Here is an 18555-nt window from a genome sequence, read left to right as displayed (position 1 = left end):
TTTGGAAATTCTCTATCCATAAGTGACTAAAGAGGATTTTCAGTAAATGAGTTTTCATTCAGCCATGAATACCACATAAAACACCTTGGGAGGTCTGCATGGCTGGAGGCATTATTCAGAGACAGAGCTTTCCCTGTTCCCTCCGGGCACACATTGTTAGCAATCAGAGGCAGTTAACAAGCTCTCCACTGTGTTCTCCCCAGGTTGTAACTCTAGAAACTTAGAATCTTGCTTTAAGAAACTCTTGATTAGAATTCCTCCCAGTAGTTGGCTTGTAGGGCAGGAAGGGCAAACCCAGCTGTGACCCAGCTATATCTAAGAAAAAGGTGGGTGATTAAGAGAGAAAATTCACTCCTTTCTTTGAAGCGAATCTCACAGAAACACAATGATTTACCAGTATACCTTTAAATGTCCCTGTACTTTTGTCAAGTCACCCTAAAGAAATTATTTTTAATAAAATAGGTGATAAATAAACTGCCATGTCCCTTTTATTTATTTTTAAAAACATAAGATATATGGCTACAATAATCAAGTAACATCAAATATTGCAAACAAGTATAAGCAGTGTTTTAAAATTAGTAAGATTATTTCAGTAATTAATCAGTGAGAAATGTATGTGAATTATTATGTCATGCTGAGTGTCTCTTGGGTCTAGAAGATCAGGACTTCAATCAAGGCCATGGCAACCTGAAGGTAGATGATTCTGTACTTCCAGGATCAATTGGGAGGGAAGCCATGCTCTGGATGCCCTCACCTCCCTTTTGTTTTCTGAGAAAACTGAGAGATCTTTGAACTATGTAATACTCCAGGGAAGAAATCTAAACCAGGTGTTCTGAGATAAAGCATGCAATTCAATTAAAGAAGCCTGTTAGACAATAAGTAAACAAGCCACAGTCAAATCTGGGAAAGGATTTATATCTACTCTGTGTAATGAACTTCCACAGAAGCCATAAAAAGTAAAACTGTCTATTAATTTAGATTTATATAAATATATTCAAAAGGGGATATGTAAAAATCCAATAAGCACATTGCAAGGTATTCATTATACTTGTTATGGAAAACAAATTTAAAGTAGACTACCATGGCTTAAATTAAAGACAGTTAGGATATGTTGACAAATAACTTGGGGCAGCTAACAGCCAAACATAAGTCACAATATAAACTGATATACCATTTTAGAAGGGTGATACTTATAAAGGAAACATTCTTCCACAGTTATCCTGACATATCCACCCGATTATATTTCTATGTATTTATGTGAGAGACATAGTAATACATGCTCTCAGGTTTTTTGTACAACAGTGTTCCCATCAGCCTTCACTAGCCAAGAACACAATGCACACGAGTAAATTGGAATGTGAGTCATTCCCTTGTGGTATATCCATGCAGTTAATACTTAGCATTGGGAAGCAATGAATCTGTGCTGCACACACAATCCTGGTGAATGTCAATAATGCTGTTTTGGATGAAAAAGAATAGAATGCATAATGTGTACATGAGTAAATAGGTATTAATTAATACACCAACATGATTGAGCCTCAAATATATTATGCATTAGGATATGTGACAGTATTTGCTTCTAGGAAGTGATAAAGGGAGCTAGAATTAAAACGGGGTTCTGGGGTGCCTTAGCCCTTAGTTCTTGTCTGCTAATTGATCAAAGATTTGGCAATACATACTAAGACAATGATTTTTAAATAACCTAATTTTATTCAAATATTACAGGGTGTGAGGGAGGGAAAGGGCTGAGGAAGGGGAGGGAAAAGTGGGGAAAGAGGAAATATACCATGTGGTCCAGGAACCATGTCCTTAGAACATGGACCTTAGATTAAAATATATATATATATATACATATACATATACGAAGGGGGTTTAAAAAAAGTGATTCCATAAACAGTAATATAAGTTGTTCCTTCCCACCCTGGCAGACCAAGATGGAAGAAAAGCGTACTTTTACTGGCTACACAAGGGCCAGAGAGGATCAGAGGCCTTCCCTTTGGGACCAAATATAAATAAATAAAAAAAAAAAAAATAAATAAATAAAAATATATTTGTGTCTGTGCTCAGCACAAGGTGGGTACAACTGACCATGTATTCCTGCCAATCAGCCTGGGCTCAGAGGAGAAATCCACCCATACATGGAAAGAGATCTGATTGGGTGAGATGAGGAAACATTGAATCCCAACTGACTAGGCTGTGGTAGCTGAGATTGGCAGGGCCCACAGAGAGAGGGAGTCAAGGGTGTGCCATTGCAGGTGGGTCAATCCCTGTCTGACTGCCTAAAACAAAAACTAGCTCTCTCACCTGGTCCTCCACAGAAGGAGTAAATTTCTCAGAAAGCATGATAGAAATTTCCACTGATATAAACAATCCTATTTATGTGTTGAATAAGCATATGTAATTATTAAAATGTATATTATAAATCACTGTGAAGTGTTTGAGGCAATGGGACCTGTTGGATATCATGCCTTCACTACCATCATGGGCTATACATGGAACTCTAAGCCAAAATAAATCCCTATTCCTTTATGAATACCAACAAGAAAAGTAACAAATATATGTATGTTCTCAGTACAAAAAAATATTTTTGCAACTTCACCATTTTATAGGCTAGCAATGTATATATAGCAGTTGGCTTTTTTTCTCATGCTGAGCAAGAGACCTACAAGGTAACTGATACGTCATAATGTACTGAGTTGACAATCTACAGTGTTTTAAAGGCTAGGTAGACTAAATTAATGTTTAATTTTCATATTATATTTATCAGAACATAATTCTAGCACAAACTGAATATATTTTATATACCTAGACACATATTCTATCCTTGCTGGAAAAGGGTTCTGTGAATCCTATATACTCAGAATACTTAATTCCCAAATCTTTTAAAAAATATTTCTTTTGGTGTATGAATCTTTCATTTTTTAGGCTAAATTTTACTCAGTATTTAATTTTGATTGTAGGTATTAAGAAATAGAATTATTTTTTTTCTGATAATGTTATAGAAATGCTACATTTTAGTGCATTGACTTTGTATCCTGAAGTACCTTCGGTTGTTTAAATTGTCCGCCTTTGTGGACTCTAGAGTTTTTTTTAATATATTCATTTAAATGTCACCATCAAAGAGCAATGATTTCACTTCTTTTGGTCCTCCCTGGGTCTGTTTATTTTCTCTTGTCTTGTGGTTCTTATAAGTTTGGCCAACACTATGTTGAATACAATTGGTAGGAATGGATATCATTGTTTTGTTCCAAATCTTACAGGAAAGGATTTCACTACTCTGGCTTGAAATATGATGTAAGCTAAGCTTTAGGATTATCTCAATTATTGGATTGAGATCATTTCTTACATAATAACATGATAGCATAAAGGGTATTGAGTTTTACCAAATATTTTATCTCTATCTGAGGACATAATCATATATTTTTGTCCCACATTCTACTGATGTGGTACATCATCTGTATTCAGTTGTGTACATTGACCCAATGTTGTGGTTTGATTCAGGTGTCCTCCATAAACTTAGATGTTCTGAATGGTAGGTTCCCAGCTGATGAAGATTTGAAAATTAGTGCCTCCTGGGTGCAGTGCACTGTTGGGGGTAGGCTTACACTCTCCTGTTGCTGTTGTCCACCTGATTTTGGCCAGCCAAGAGGTGATGTCCACCCTCTGCTCAAGCCATTGTTTTCCCTGCCATCATGGAGCTTCTCCTTGAGCCTGTAAGCCAAAATAACCCCTCATGTTTTTCTGATGGTTTTGTCTGGCTTCAGTATTAGGGTAAGGCTGATCATGATGGATTAACTGGAACCCAGCCTCCCAATTTGGTATTTTTGAAGGTTTTGAGATAGATTTGTGTCAGAACTTTTTTAAGGGTTTTGTAGAATTCTCCAGTAAACCCATCAGGTTCTGAGTTTTCCTTTGAAAGGTGGTTTGCAATTTTTACTTCTTTGTAAGGATCAACTTTGTAAATGTTAAGGTTCAAAACACATTGGTGTTTGCAAGGTCATCAGTAAAGCTGAATGACACTTTGAAAATAAACAATTAATCATTTCTGTTTGTGTTACTGGCTCTGGTTATGGTACAGAGTCACCCCTGGGACCACCTTACACACTTTCATAAACAAATAACCAAATAAGCTCTTGAAGGTATTTGAAGCAGTTATCAACCTGTGAACAATTATAATAGGTGTAGAACAGGATAAAGAAGGCGTGAGTGTCCAGGATTATAAAATATGGGACCAGGAGGGCTAACACACTTACCAGGCCATCAAACCTGATAGCCTAGGATGAGGAACTTATCTTCCAGTTTCTCAGCTTCTTGATGTTAATTATTATAATAGCATTTAAGACATATTTCCTGGACTTCCGGTTAAGATGGTGGCTTAGGTACCTCGCCAAAGCAGCCTAGGGAGGAAAAAGACCAAAAAGACTCAACAAAATACACACTTTTACTAAAAAGTGAGGTGTATAGGAAATCGAAATGGCAGTGGAAAAGTAGAAGAGATCCAGAGCCAGCACATGCCAGCAAAAGTGGCCCCGGCAGGTCCACCAACCACGGCGGTGGCAGCACACCAGAAAGCCACCAGGCTCGGCTCCAGCTGCAGGAACAGCCAGGTGAGGGGAGCTTCCACTCACACTGGCGCTCTCTGCAACTCAAAAAACATGAAGGGAGAGCGGCAGTGAGCAATGGAGGAGCATATCACAAGGTAGATAAACATGTGGAACAGTGAGAGAACTAGAATAGCTGCAGATTCCTCCCCTCTCTCACCACATGTGCCCAGCTCCAGCGAACAGAGCAGAGGTTCCGGGACCCGGCCTTGCCAACTTGAGCCAACAGTGAGACCCCAGCAGGAGAGAGTCCGGCAACAACATCAGTGGCTCCAGCACCAGCAGCAGCCCCAGCAGTGGCAGATCCATTAGCGGCAGCAGCGGCAGATCCAGCAGCAGCAGCAGATTCAGAGGCAGCAGTCACAAATCCAGCAGCAGCAGTGGAGGATCCAGCAGTGGCAGCTAAAGCAGCAGTAGCAGCGACAGCAGCAGCGGTGGACCCAGCAGAGACAACAGACCAGCAGCGGCAGCTTTAGCAGCAGCAGTGACAGATCCAGAAGCAGCAGCTTCAGGAGCAGCAATGGTAGTTCCAGCAGCGCGGGTGCTGATCTTCATAGCCACAGTTACAAGGCTCAGTTTGCCCCGCAGGAAAAGCCAGTGCCCAGTTCCAGAAATCAGAACAGCAGCCCAACAACCCAGCCAGCAACTTGCCTGAGACCAAAATGACCCAAAAAGGTAACTGGGATTGCACCAGAAAGGTTTTTACTTGGTCAAGAAGGTAGACTTCAGTCCAAAGTTGGTCAAGAAAGAAAAGGAATGTCACTTTATATTGACTAAGGGCACACTCCAAAAGGAGAACATTACAACCCTAAACATATATGCACCTAACATGGGGGCTCCCTAATTCATCAAACAAACACTCTTAGAACTAAGGTCACAGATACAAAGCACAGTGGTGGTGGGTGACTTTAACACCCCACTCTCATCAATTGACAGGTCATCCCAGGAAAAAATAAACAGAGAGGCATCTGTACTAAATGAGTTCATAGGAGGAATGTACCTAATAGATATATATAGGACATTTCATCCAAATACTGCAGAATATACATTCTTTTCAGCAGCACATGGAACATTCTCTAAAATAGACCATATATTAGGACACAAAGCAAATCTTAACAAATTCAGGAAAATTGAAATAATTCCTTGCACTCTCTGACCACAGTGGAATTAAACTACAAATCAGTAGCAAGAAAGGCTATAGAGCATACACAAAATCATGGAAACTAAACAATACACTATTAAATGATGAATGGGTCAATGAAGAAATCAAGAAGGAAATTAAAAAAAATTATAGAGTCAAATGATAATGAGAACACAACATACCAAAATCAACGGAACACAATGAAGGAAGTTCTAAGAGGTAAATTTATGGCCTTAAAGGCCTATATTACGAAACTAGAAAGGCCGTAAGTAAACCACCTAATGCTTCACCATAAAGCCTTAGTAAAAGAAGAACAAGGCAAACCAAAAATCAGTAGATGGGAAGAAATAATAAAGATTAGGGCAGAAATTATTGAAATACAAACAAACAAACAAACAAAAAATCCAAAGAATTAATGAAACAAAGAGTTGGTTCTTTGAAAGGATAAACAAGATTGATAAACCCTTAGCATATCTGACCAAAAGAAAGAGAGAAGAGACCCAGATAAATAAAATCAGAGATAAAAAGGTAACATCGCAACAAATTACAGAGAAATTCAAAATATCATAGGGACACACTATAAAAGCATATAGTCCTCAAAGTATGAAAATCTGAAAGAAATTCAGGATTTCCTTGATTTATATGACCTACCTAAATTAAATCAAAATGAGATTAATCACTTAAATAGACCTAAAACAAACATGGAGATCCGAACAGTTATCAATAATCTCCCAACTAAAAAAAGCCCAGGCCCAGATGGATTCACTGCTGAATTTTACCAGAACTTTAAGGAAGAGCTAACACCATCACTTCTTAAGCTTTTCCAGGAAATAGAAAAAGAAGGAATTCTACCAAACTCCTTCTTTGAGGCCAGCATCACCCTGATACCAAAACCAGGCAAAGATAGAACAAAAAAAAGAAAATTACAGACCAATCTCCCTCGTGAACATAGAGGCAAAAATTCTCAACAAAATATTGGCAAACAGAATACAAGAGTACATCAAAAAGATCATTCACTCTGACCAAGTAGGCTTTATCCCAGAGATGCAGGGATGGTTCAATATACATAAATCTATAAATGTAATACATTATATAAATGGGTTGAAGGACAAAAGTCATATGATCATCTCATTGGACGCAGAGAAAGCATTTGACAAAGTCCAACATCCCTTCATGATAAAAGTCCTACAGAGGCTGGGAATAGAAGGAACATATCTCAATATAATAAAAGCTATTTATGACAAGCCTACAGCCAGCATATTACTACATGTGGAAAAACTGGAAGCTTTTCCACTAAAATCAGGAACAAGACAAGGGTGTCCACTGTCCCCACTTTTATTTAATATAGTTTTGGAAGTCTCAGCCATAGCAATAAGGCAAGAGACACATAAAAGGGATACAAATTGGAAAGGAAGAGATCAAATTATTATTATTTGCAGATGACATGATTTTATACATAAAGGACCCTAAAGACTCTACTAGCAAACTGTTAGAGCTGATCAAAACCTACAGCCATGTAGCAGGATACAAAATAAATACACAGAAACCAGTAGCCTTCATATGTGCTAACAACAAACACACAGAGGATGAAATCAGAGAATCACTACCATTCACAATTGCATCAAAAAAAAAAAAAAGTACCTTAGAATAAACCTAACCAAGGAAGTACAGAATCTCTACAATGAGAACTTTAAAACACTCAAGTGAGAAATTGCAGAAGACACTAGAAAGTGGAGAAACATCCCTTGTTCCTGGATTGGAAGAATCAATATTGTGAAAATGGCAATCTTACCAAAGCAATCTACACATTTAATGCAATCCCTATCAAAATTCCAAAAGCATTCTTCATGGAAATAGAAAAAAACAATCCAAATATTCATTTGGAATCACAAAAAACCTCGAATATCTAAAATAATACTGAGCAACAAAAATAAGGCTGGTGGTATCACCATACCTGATTTTAACCTATACTACAGAGCCATAGTAACAAAAGCAGTGTGATACTGGCACAAAAACAGGCATGTAGATCAGTGGAACAGAATAGAGGACCCAAATGTAAGCCCAAGTAGCTATAGCCACCTGATATTTGATAAAAATGCCAAAAATACTCACTGGAGAAAAGACAGCCTCTTCAGCAAATGGTGTTGGGAAAACTGGATATATATCTGTAAAAGGATGAAAATAGGTCCTTCTATCCATGCACAAGAATTAAGTCCAAATGGATTAAAGACCTTAACATCAGACCTGAATCTCTGAGGAGGAAATAATATGGGAAACCCTTCAACATATTGGTCTTGGCAAAGACTTTCTCAATACAACCCCAATTGCTCAGGCAATAAAACCACAGATTAATCACTGGAACGACATGAAATTACAAGGATTTTGCACTGCAAAAGACACAATGAAAAAACAAAGAGGCAACCCACAGAATGGGAAAAACTCTTCTCCAGCTAGATATCTGATAGAGGATTAATATGTAGAATATACAAGAACTCAATAAGTAAATAATAAGGAATCAAATAAGCCAATCAAAAAATGGGCTATGGAGCTAAATAGAGCATTCTCAAAGGAAGAAATACGAATTACATGTAAGCATCTAAAAAAGGTTCTATGTCACTAGTCATCAGGGAAATGCAGATTAAAACTACATTGAGATTCCATCTCACTCCTGTCAGATTGGCCACCATCATGAAAACAAATGGTCATAAATGTTGGTGGGGATGTGGACAAAAAGGAACCCTTCTGCACTGCTGGTGGGAATGCAATCTGGTCCAGCCATTGTGGAAATCAGTATAGAGGTTCCCAAAACAGGTAAAGATTGATCTACCATATGACCCAGCTATAGCATTCCTAGGCATATATCTGAAGGAATTATCCCATGGAGAATGGAATTTCAAAGGGAAATTTGTGGGGTGGAGGGAGGGTTTACCATGGGATATTTTTTTATAATCATGGAAATGTTAATGTAAATTAAAAAAAGACATATTTCCTAAAAGTAGAATTGTGGTTTTATTGATTTATGTTGAATAAATAAGAGCAATGTGGGTTCCCCTTTGAGTAAAAGAACTTGTCTCAGTGGGATTAGGTGGAAGAGCAATAGAGGAGGCCACCTGACATCTTCCTGAGGCCTCTGCACACATGCATACACCATACCCGCATACAACACACACGCCAAAAATAAATAAACACAAACTAATGATGCAGTGCATTAAGAGAAGGAATTATACTGTACTTAAGAGATCCTCCCGATAATTGCTTTGAGGTGGGGAAAAAATGTGTCTGTTACTTAAAATAGGCTAGCTCCTTTGAGACTTCATTAAAAAAAAATCATATTTTGTGAAGAATTTAAAAATTTAATTAATAGTGACAAAAGAATAGTAGTAATAATTTTCTAAGGTGTTTTTATTAATAAAGATAATATCCTTTTTGTTACTTGTGCATTTAGTTGTTAATGTAGCTTTTTATCAATTAATTAAAATGATGGATTGTTATATGCAATATATGATTTATACTTACCAAAACCTTACTGTCACTTTATACAAAGTATGTTAAATCACTGACTTCAACTCTAGTCCAATGCTGTTCTTTGTGTGAAATCACTCCAGCAGATAAGCACAAAGCCTGGACCATGTCAGGGATTCATTTGTGTGCAATCCACCATGGAGGAAAGATGGTCAAAGACCAGAGTGAGCCTGACTTTAGAACCACATCTTGGATACAGGACCAAATTGGATAGAGAAGCCAAAGGTCTCATCATGGACGTTAAGCACACAAGTAGCTATGCTGTGCTGAGTCAGCGTTTAGCGGCCAACCTGAATGAGAGTTCAAAGACAGGAGAAATTTCTCGGTGATAATCGTTTTATTCCACCAGTATTTCTCTACCCATCGGAACCAGAACTGAATAGTGGACAGAAAGTGAATTTAAGAGAATACCACTCACAGAAAAGAAAATGGCAGAAGGTAGATTTATATATTATAGTCAAATATACTATGGTAGGTGACAAGCAGGTAAGTTTTTGGCCTAAGACGTGGGTATTTTAGTATTCACAAAATTACGTATCTTGTGAAAAAAAGACTTTAATATATGTGGCCCTGGTCAAAATATGGTTAAGTGAATAAAATTCTGGAACTCAAGAACATGCATATTTATGCTTTAGGGAAAATCGCCTTCTTTGTTTAAGGGCGGTGCTTAGCTTCAATGTGTAAGCGTTTTCAGAAGTGACACCTTCCAGAGCTGTAGGGTATAAGTTAAACAGACACATTCCCTTTTTTATCGTCCATCACACTTATTCAAAATGACACAACGCTAGTACTCTGAACCGAATGACAATAATGCAGCGCAGTGACTTACGGATGAAGAGATAAAGAAAATTTAGTAGTTCCCTAGGGCCATCTTATGGGAGAAAAGACTACATTTGTACATTGATTCAAGTTAAGTAACGACGGAATGTTGCCATAAATAATGAACACATTCTAGAGTCACTGTTTCCTCATAGCTACATGTCCTTTACACACATTTGTAGGCTGTTACTCTGAAGGAACAAATGAAGCACGCAGAAAACAGTTGGGTGAGTACTTCAGGGCTAGGCTTCCAGGGTAGAGATGGCTCTGCCCTGCTGAGGTGCATAGAGCTTCTTTCGATTTTATGAAGTGCAACAGATAAACTTTCGTTCATCTGATGGCAAAACAAGACAGGGGGATGTAGCTAGAAACTCTAGCTTTGCATAAAATATGTGATCAGCTCTTTTCAATGGAGCGCATCATTTAAAAATGATTGCAATCCCAGCTGCTGCAATGATGAAGGGGTTCCCTAAAACTTCTTTCTTTCAGGTATACAGCACATTATGACATTTTGTGTAATGGGTTTTCTCTGTTTTTTATCTCTAAAATTTAGGTTACTCATCTATATCCCATTATGCCCCTGAAGATGGAGATTTATGACTCAGAGCAATGTGTATATTCTGTGGCAACAGACTGGTTGCCGACAGTAGCTGAGCGTACACTTTTATGGAAATGGTAACACAAAAATGGCTTGCAAAGCAATTCTCAATCATATGCAAAAAAGCAATCCCAGGAAGCTTGAAAACAGGACAGAACTCCAAATTCTGTCATTACGTATAAAAAGAACAAGTTTTTGATAAACATCACAGCTAAACTTCATAGTTTCAATTTTTAAAAATACCTTGCTAAACATGAAAACGTCTTAACCTTGTTTTTTATCCATTTTCATTTGCATAAATTGTAAGTGAAAAGTCAAAATGTGGTAACATCCCAGTGGAAGATTCAAATCAAAGCAAATGTTTCGTGTGCATATACTGCAATAAATATCAAATATTATAAAGGTGACCCACTTAAGTCTCAATTTGAACTGTGTGATTTGGGGAAAATCATACAAAATATGTAATACAAATTCTCATTTTTTTAAGTTCACATGGATTTTCTTTGCCAGTGCATAATAGAAAGGAAAGAGTTATGCACACAAACCCAAGCTAGAAAGTTTTAGACGTTTCTGGTGGTGGAGACCTTGAGCCTGGATTGTGTCTACCATGACTGAATTTGTCAGGAGAGGAAACCTGGCAGTGCCTCCACTGTGAAAGCCAACGTTGTGTAGAACTCACTCACTGCCTCCTGAGAGTTCAGCAAGCCACAGTGAAGGCCATGGTGGGAAGAGAAAGGATTCAGCTCTGAAGTAATAATGAATAGTGGGAGTTATGGAACACTGTGAAGTTGCAGGCATTGTTTTGAATATCTTTTTTCTTTTTCTTTTTCTTTTTTTTTTTTTTTTGAGAGCGACAGACACAGAGAGAAAGACAGATAGAGGGAGAGAGAGAGAATGGGCGCGCCAGGGCTTCCAGCCTCTGCAAACGAACTCCAGACGCGTGCGCCCCCTTGTGCATCTGGCTAACGTGGGACCTGGGGAACCGAGCCTCGAACCGGGGTCCTTAGGCTTCACAGGCAAGCGCTTAACCACTAAGCCATCTCTCCAGCCCTGTTTTGAATATCTTACACATACAACTTAACCTTTGCATTGGCCCTATAACGTGAGCTCTATTTTCATATATATTGTACTGTGGTTATAAAAAAAAAACAATATGTTGAATTCTTTGGAGCCTTTGGATTTCTGTTTTGATGAGATTTGAGTGACCACAGTGTCTGTCGCCATTGTCCTGGGGCTGGGTTTCAGGCTAGTGGCCGGAGCAATGCTCTTGTGCTCTCCAGCCGGGGCTCATGGAGCATTGCAGAAGGAGAGGCTGAAAGATCTAAGAGTCGCAGTGCTGGTAGGATTACTTTGAGGCAGGACCCTCCTAGAGACTGACGTAAGCCTCTAGGAGCCCACAGTGAACACTAACAACTCCACTGAGGATGACCATCACTGGAATGGGAGTAGGGGAGACGGTATATAAGAGTGTAACAACTTTTATGCAAAATACATAAAAATTTAATTAAAAATATGTGACATGGGCTGGAGAGATGGCTTAGCAGTTAAGCGCTTGCCTGTGAAGCCTAAGGACCCTGGTTCGAGGCTCAGTTCCCCATTCCCACGTTAGCCAGATGCACAAGGGGGCGCACGCGTCTGGAGTTCGTTTGCAGAGGCTGGAAGCCCTGGCGCGCCCATTTTCTCTCTCTCCCTTTATCTGTCTTTCTCTTTGTGTCTGTCGCTCTCAAATAAAAAAAGAAAGTAACATAAAATTCACAATCTTTATCTTTTCTAAGACTACAGTTCAGGAGTCATAACCACATTCTGTGATGAATTTTCATAATGTTTTGACATGTAAAACTGATATTTTCTTGCATTCCTATGTGTTTTGTGATGTGGTGTGTGTGTGTGTGTGTGTGTGTGTGTACTATAGGACAACATCCAGTGTTCAGTGTTCACAATTTCTTTTTTTCCTTATTATTATTATTTGTTAATTTTTTAATTTTTTATTAATTATTTTTGTATTCAGCAAATACAGTCAGTTTGGTACCATTATTAGGTTCATCCATGACCTACCCCTTCCCCCTGGCCCCTCCTTGTTGAGGTATATGAGTCATGCATTGTGGGGCTAGCCCACAGTTATGGGTAGGATAAATGTCTCTATATATCATGACCCAACATGTGGCTTTGACATTATTTCCACCCCCTCTTCTACAAAATTTCCCTGAGCCATGTTGGGTTCATTTTTGGTCTGCTTCAGTGATGAGGTGTTGGGGGCCTATGAGGCTTTGGCTCTCTGATTTGGTAGGAGTTGATTTTTCTCTGTGTTGATCTCCTTCACCCTTGTGCTGTTATCTGGTTCACCAGGAAAACAGCACCCTTGCTTGTTTTGCCAATTTTTCTTAGTTTCAGCCAGGGCCCTTTTGAGGTATGATGGGGTGTCTCTCTCCTTAATATCTACATCTTTCTGAAAAAGAAAAGCAAATCCTCCAATGGAGAGTAAGTTAGCACCAGGACAAATGAGATAACCCTTACTTTTTTTAATAGAGAATTTAATAGGTGTAGGCCCTCTTGTAGCCCACGATTGATGGTAGCTTGATATTAGACAGCAGGCTTATGTTTGGATATGGTTCTGACTTGTTTCCCAGCTCCACCTGTGGGTCCCGTACCACTGAGAGGATCAGTTAGCCAAATCAAGAGCAGTTGGTTCCCCAATATGGCTGTGTGCCACTATTGCACTTGCATGGGCATCACAACATGTTATTTGCTGCTAGGTAGGTTAGACCATGAATTGCTTGGGAAGATATTGGTCATTTTCCCCCAGTCTCCCAAGTAGCACCCTCTGGCACTAGACGCGCTGACTGTCTGGGGACTCACTCTCTTCCAGCTTCCAGCCATGCCATTCCATTTTAAGTGTTGACCACATAAGGTGTCTTCAGCAGTAGGGTCTTACCACTAACCTTTGGTGGGTCATCAAGTACTCAGACAGAAATCTGTCTTTCTTTTAGGAAACCTTGTAGGTCTCTCTGATCAAAAGCTCATTGTGGATGATAGCCACTTGCTGGTACTGGGAGTTATAGGCCACTGCCCACTAAGAAAAGGAAGAAAAGGATAACTAATATACAAGAGTTAGAGAGGAGAGAGAGAGAGAGAGAGAGGGAGAGGGAGAGAAGGAAGCTGTAGAAGATTAAGGTTAGTCTTCATGATACCCTCTCCAGTGTCTTGCAGTGTCCACAATTTCTTAGACAATGTCTCTTATTGTCTAAGAATTTGCTAATTAGGTTAGACTGGCTGACAGGTGGGTCTTAGTGTTCCTCCTGTTTCTGTCTCCCCAGCATGGGGATTATAAACAGGACACCATGCCTGGCACACAAAACTGAAAGTGTACACCAATTATACAATTCTCTATTTTTCTATCACTTGGGATGCTGGCTATCCCCATGTATTTTAAGTTCCTGTGAATTAAAAATTTTCTATAAATGGAGTCATGTAGTCCTTGTCTTTGTATAACTGATTTATTTCACTTAGCAAGATATCCTCAAGGTACAAGCTGTAGCCTAAAGAAGAAGTGATTTCCCTTACAAGTTAAATAACATTATATTTTGCATACACACCACATTGTATTTATTTGTTTATCCACTAATAGATGCTTGTGTTTCTTCAATGGCATGACTAGTGAGAATCATGGCTTGTATGAGATAATTTTGCAAAGACGTTTGGATTCTGATTTCAACTTTTCTGGAAATACATCTAGAAGTATCATGTGTTAGTTCTACATTTATATTTTTGTAAATATTTGTATTTATTTATTTGTAAGTAGAAAGCCAGAGAGAGTGAGAAGAGGTGCTCCAGGGCCTTCAGCCACTGCTATCGAACTCCAGATGCATGCACTACTTTGTGCATTTGACTTTACCGGGGCACTGGGAGGAATTTAATCCTGGTTGTTAGGCTTTGCAGACAAGTGCCTTAACTGCTGAGCCATCTCTCCAATCTTTATATTCATATTTTAGAAGAGCTATCAAGCTCTTTCCATGGTGGCCAAACCATTCTACATTCCTATTAACCATACATTGGGTTTCAGTTTCTCTGCATTGTCATCTACACTTGGTATTTTGTGTTTTTGTTTGTTTGATGGTAGCCATTCTTATAGATATGAGATGATATTCCACAGTGGTTTGGACTTGCATTCCCTGAGTGCTATTATTATTATTATTATTACTATTTTATTATGTTTTTTGAGGCAGGGTCTTGCTGTAGCCCAGGTTGACCTGGAATTCACTCTGTAGTCTCAGAGTGGCCTCAACCTTAATCTCAGGGTGGCCTTAACCTCACAGCACTCCTCCTACCTCTGTCTCCCAAGTGCTAGGATTAAGGGCATGCAGCACCCATGCCCAGCCTCCTGAGTACTATATTTATCTGCAGATTTCAGATGGAAAAGTGAGCTTCAGAGAAACTGTAATCCACACAAAACCACCCCAATCAGAGCAAAGCTTAAACACCTAGTTTAGCCTCCTGTACTCATTTTTCTGACCCCTACTTTGTGGCTAGCAATTGTGGGCATATTGAGAGAGTGAAGACTTCTGAGTATAGGCAATCAGAACAGAGCAGCTAGCTGATGCACATTCTCCACTGCAAACATGAAAGAGAGAACAGTTGACAGTAAGAGTTCCTTTTGTTCTGAAAGCTAATTATGTGGAACTAATGTATTTTCAGAGAACTCAGGAGTCACTGTGTGTGAAATAAGAGAATAACGGCCATACTTGGATAGATTTTTCTCAACTTCATAATTTGGTAACTGGCAATGCTGTCAACGTATAAATGTGTCAGATCATACTATATCTCAGTATGTATTATCTTGCTGTATATAAGAGTTGCTTTGGGGAACTACTTAATGTTATATTTATTTAATAATTTAAATTTATTCACTTTTTCACCCCATGCACTATCTTTGAGTAGTACCATATTGAAAAACATATCTGACTATTGAATTGAAGAAGATGACTGTCACCTAAAACCTTCTGACATGACTGCAATTTCTTCAGAAAGAAGTTCAGTGAATGGCACTTTCCCAACACTAGCTGCCAGATAATGAGCCTCTAAGATATGCTAAGTTTCCTGCTCAGTTTTTCCCATGCAATGATCTCATTTCATTCACATAAGAACTACTCACTAAAGGAATTAATAGTATCCTAACTAATAATTGAGAGATTTAATGGTACATGAGGACATGGTCCTCAAATTTTATTTACAGAAGAGACAAAATACCAGTCAGTCTATCTGGGAGTAACATCCCCATGCACTAGACAGATGACTCAAATTCTCATAGGTTCATATGTCAATTCAAGTATTCACAATAGTCCTTAGTTCATATCTTTTTGGTCACAAGCATCCGTAGCTAAGACATAATTTCTGATTTCAAAGAGAACCAAGTCAATTTTACATGCATCATATAAGAACATAGCTTAAAATATCATAATAGGCCAAAGTGGCCATGGACGCCCAATGTGGTCCTAGGAGTAAGGAAAAAAATGGAATGTAAAGATTACAGTTTTGAAGACCTTAGAGCATTATGGAAATGATGACCACAAGACAGAAATTTCAGGGAAAGGTATGTTTTATGAGTTGAAAGCCACAGGCTACTTTTGAAAATATTTATTTATTTATTTAAGAGAGAAAGAGGGAGAAGGAAAGAGAGAAAATGGGCATGCCAGGGTCTCCAGCCACTGCAAATGACCTCCAGACTTATGAACCACCTGTGCATCTGGCTTACATGGGTACTGGGGAGTCAAACCTGGTTCCTTAAGATTCACAGGTAAGTGCCTTAACAGCTAAGTCATCTCCCCAGCCTACCGGTTGCTTTAAAAAAAAAAAATTGTGAGTTTCAAATTTGACACATAGAGAGGCTCAAGGAGACAGTATTTGGGATAATGATGAGGAGGAGGATGAAAAATGATGTTGATCATCTTTGCTGCATATCCCACATAATCCCCATATTCATGTCTTTGATTACCAGCTCCTTTGGGAGCATTTTGGCAGAATTACTGAGGTCAATTATTAATTGCCTCTTTCTGTGATGCAATGCCATTTTCTCCTGGATCTTAATTTCTTTTCAATGCATTTGATCTGAAACAATATTCAGTCAGGGTCTCCTCAGTATGGACTTTTAACAACAAAGCATTGTATATTTCCAGAAGCACTGCTAAAATTGCTTCAAAATTTGTCATAATTGCTCTTTTGTAAGCATTGAAAGACAGCTGTGAATATCAGCCCCCTTTGTACAAATTCAATGAAATACTGTTATAAAAAATCCTCAAAGGAGAGTTCTCAAAGGCAGGACATTTACCTGAGATTTATTTTACCTAAAGGCAGTGTGCACTGATCCTGGATATGCCTCTTGGTACACTGGAGCATTTTCTGTTTGGAACTTTGCTGCTGAAAGATTTATATTTTTCAGCTATTGTTTTTAATCATGTTAATAAGTAGTGATCCCTTTGCAGCCTTGGGAAGGAGTGATTGAAAACAAAATCACACAATACTCTCCAATCATTTCTTTAAAAAAATATTTTAACAATATGTAATATTTTATAAATCTAGTTTCATTCTCTAAAGATGTTCTTTTTAATAAATTAAATTAGCACTCATAGTTTTAGTTTTTAATAGATGTATTTATTAATTGTGCATTTGCAGTGTGTGGGGGGGCATGCATGGAAATGTCAGGGTCTCTTACGGCTGCAAACAGTTCCAGATGCATAAGCCACTTTTTGAAACTGGCTTTACATGGGTACTAGGAGATCAAGGCCCTGTCGGGCAGGATTTGCAAGCAAGTGCGTTTAGAAGCTCAGCCATCTCCCTAGCCCTCAAAGTTTTAGGTTTAATTGTGGCAGTTTTAAACACAATTTGCCTTTATTAATTCCACTCTCCCTTTGTTTCTATTCCCTTGCACACTTTCACATCTGCCCCATACCCTCCTCATATGTCACATGTGTCCTGTTCACTTCCCCTTCCTTAATCCCTCTTTAAAAATATTTACTTATGGATTGATTTGAGTGAGAAAGGGATATACATACACACACACACATCATATACATATATATACATATATATATATATATGTATACACACACATGCATGTATGTATGTATGTAGAGAGAGAGAGAGAAGATGGGGTGCACTGTAGGAAAAAACCCCCGCAGGGGGTCCCCACGCTCTGCCTGGATAAGGCGACAACCCAAATCACTCACTCACGCGAGAAGCGGTCTTGATGCAAACTGCAAGAGGATTTTATTCCAAGCGCACTGGGGCCCACAGTCGTATACCGCACAGGGGTAGAGGACTGCAGAGCCCCGAATGCAGGAATGGGGTAGTTTTTATAGGGTTTCTAACAAAGCCTGTGTATTAGACCAATCATTATTTAATATCAGGAGCCCCTGCAGGGTGTTAGCCAATCAGTTTGTGCCACCCCACAGTTTCTAAGCCAATTAGTTTACTTTGCTCAAGCCCCTCATGGACCAATCACTCTCTTATGACTATGACCTTGGTGGTCAGCGTTTGCGCAGGTCCTTGGGTGGGAGTAGCAGAGTGTGGTATCAGTCTCCTGTGACCTTGGAGGTCAGCACTTGTGCAATTCCTTAGGTGGGGGTAACAGAGTATGGTATCAGCCTCCTATGACCTTGGTGGTCTGAGGCAGGCTGCTACAGCCTATGGTGCGAGTTACTAAGGCTTACAGTGTAGGCTACTAAGGCTTACAGTGTGGGCTATTAAGGCTTATGGTGCAGGCTATTTACAGAAACTAAATAAGTGGTTTACTTTATTATTTATTTCCCATCCCTGAGGGCTATCTCATGCCCTTTTTACCTAGTTTTATATTAGGAGTGGGCTCTGATACAATGAGAAGA

Source organism: Jaculus jaculus, chromosome 10 (assembly GCF_020740685.1).
Source record: "Jaculus jaculus isolate mJacJac1 chromosome 10, mJacJac1.mat.Y.cur, whole genome shotgun sequence".
NCBI lineage: Eukaryota > Metazoa > Chordata > Mammalia > Rodentia > Dipodidae > Jaculus > Jaculus jaculus.
This window is presented reverse-complemented; position numbering follows the sequence as displayed.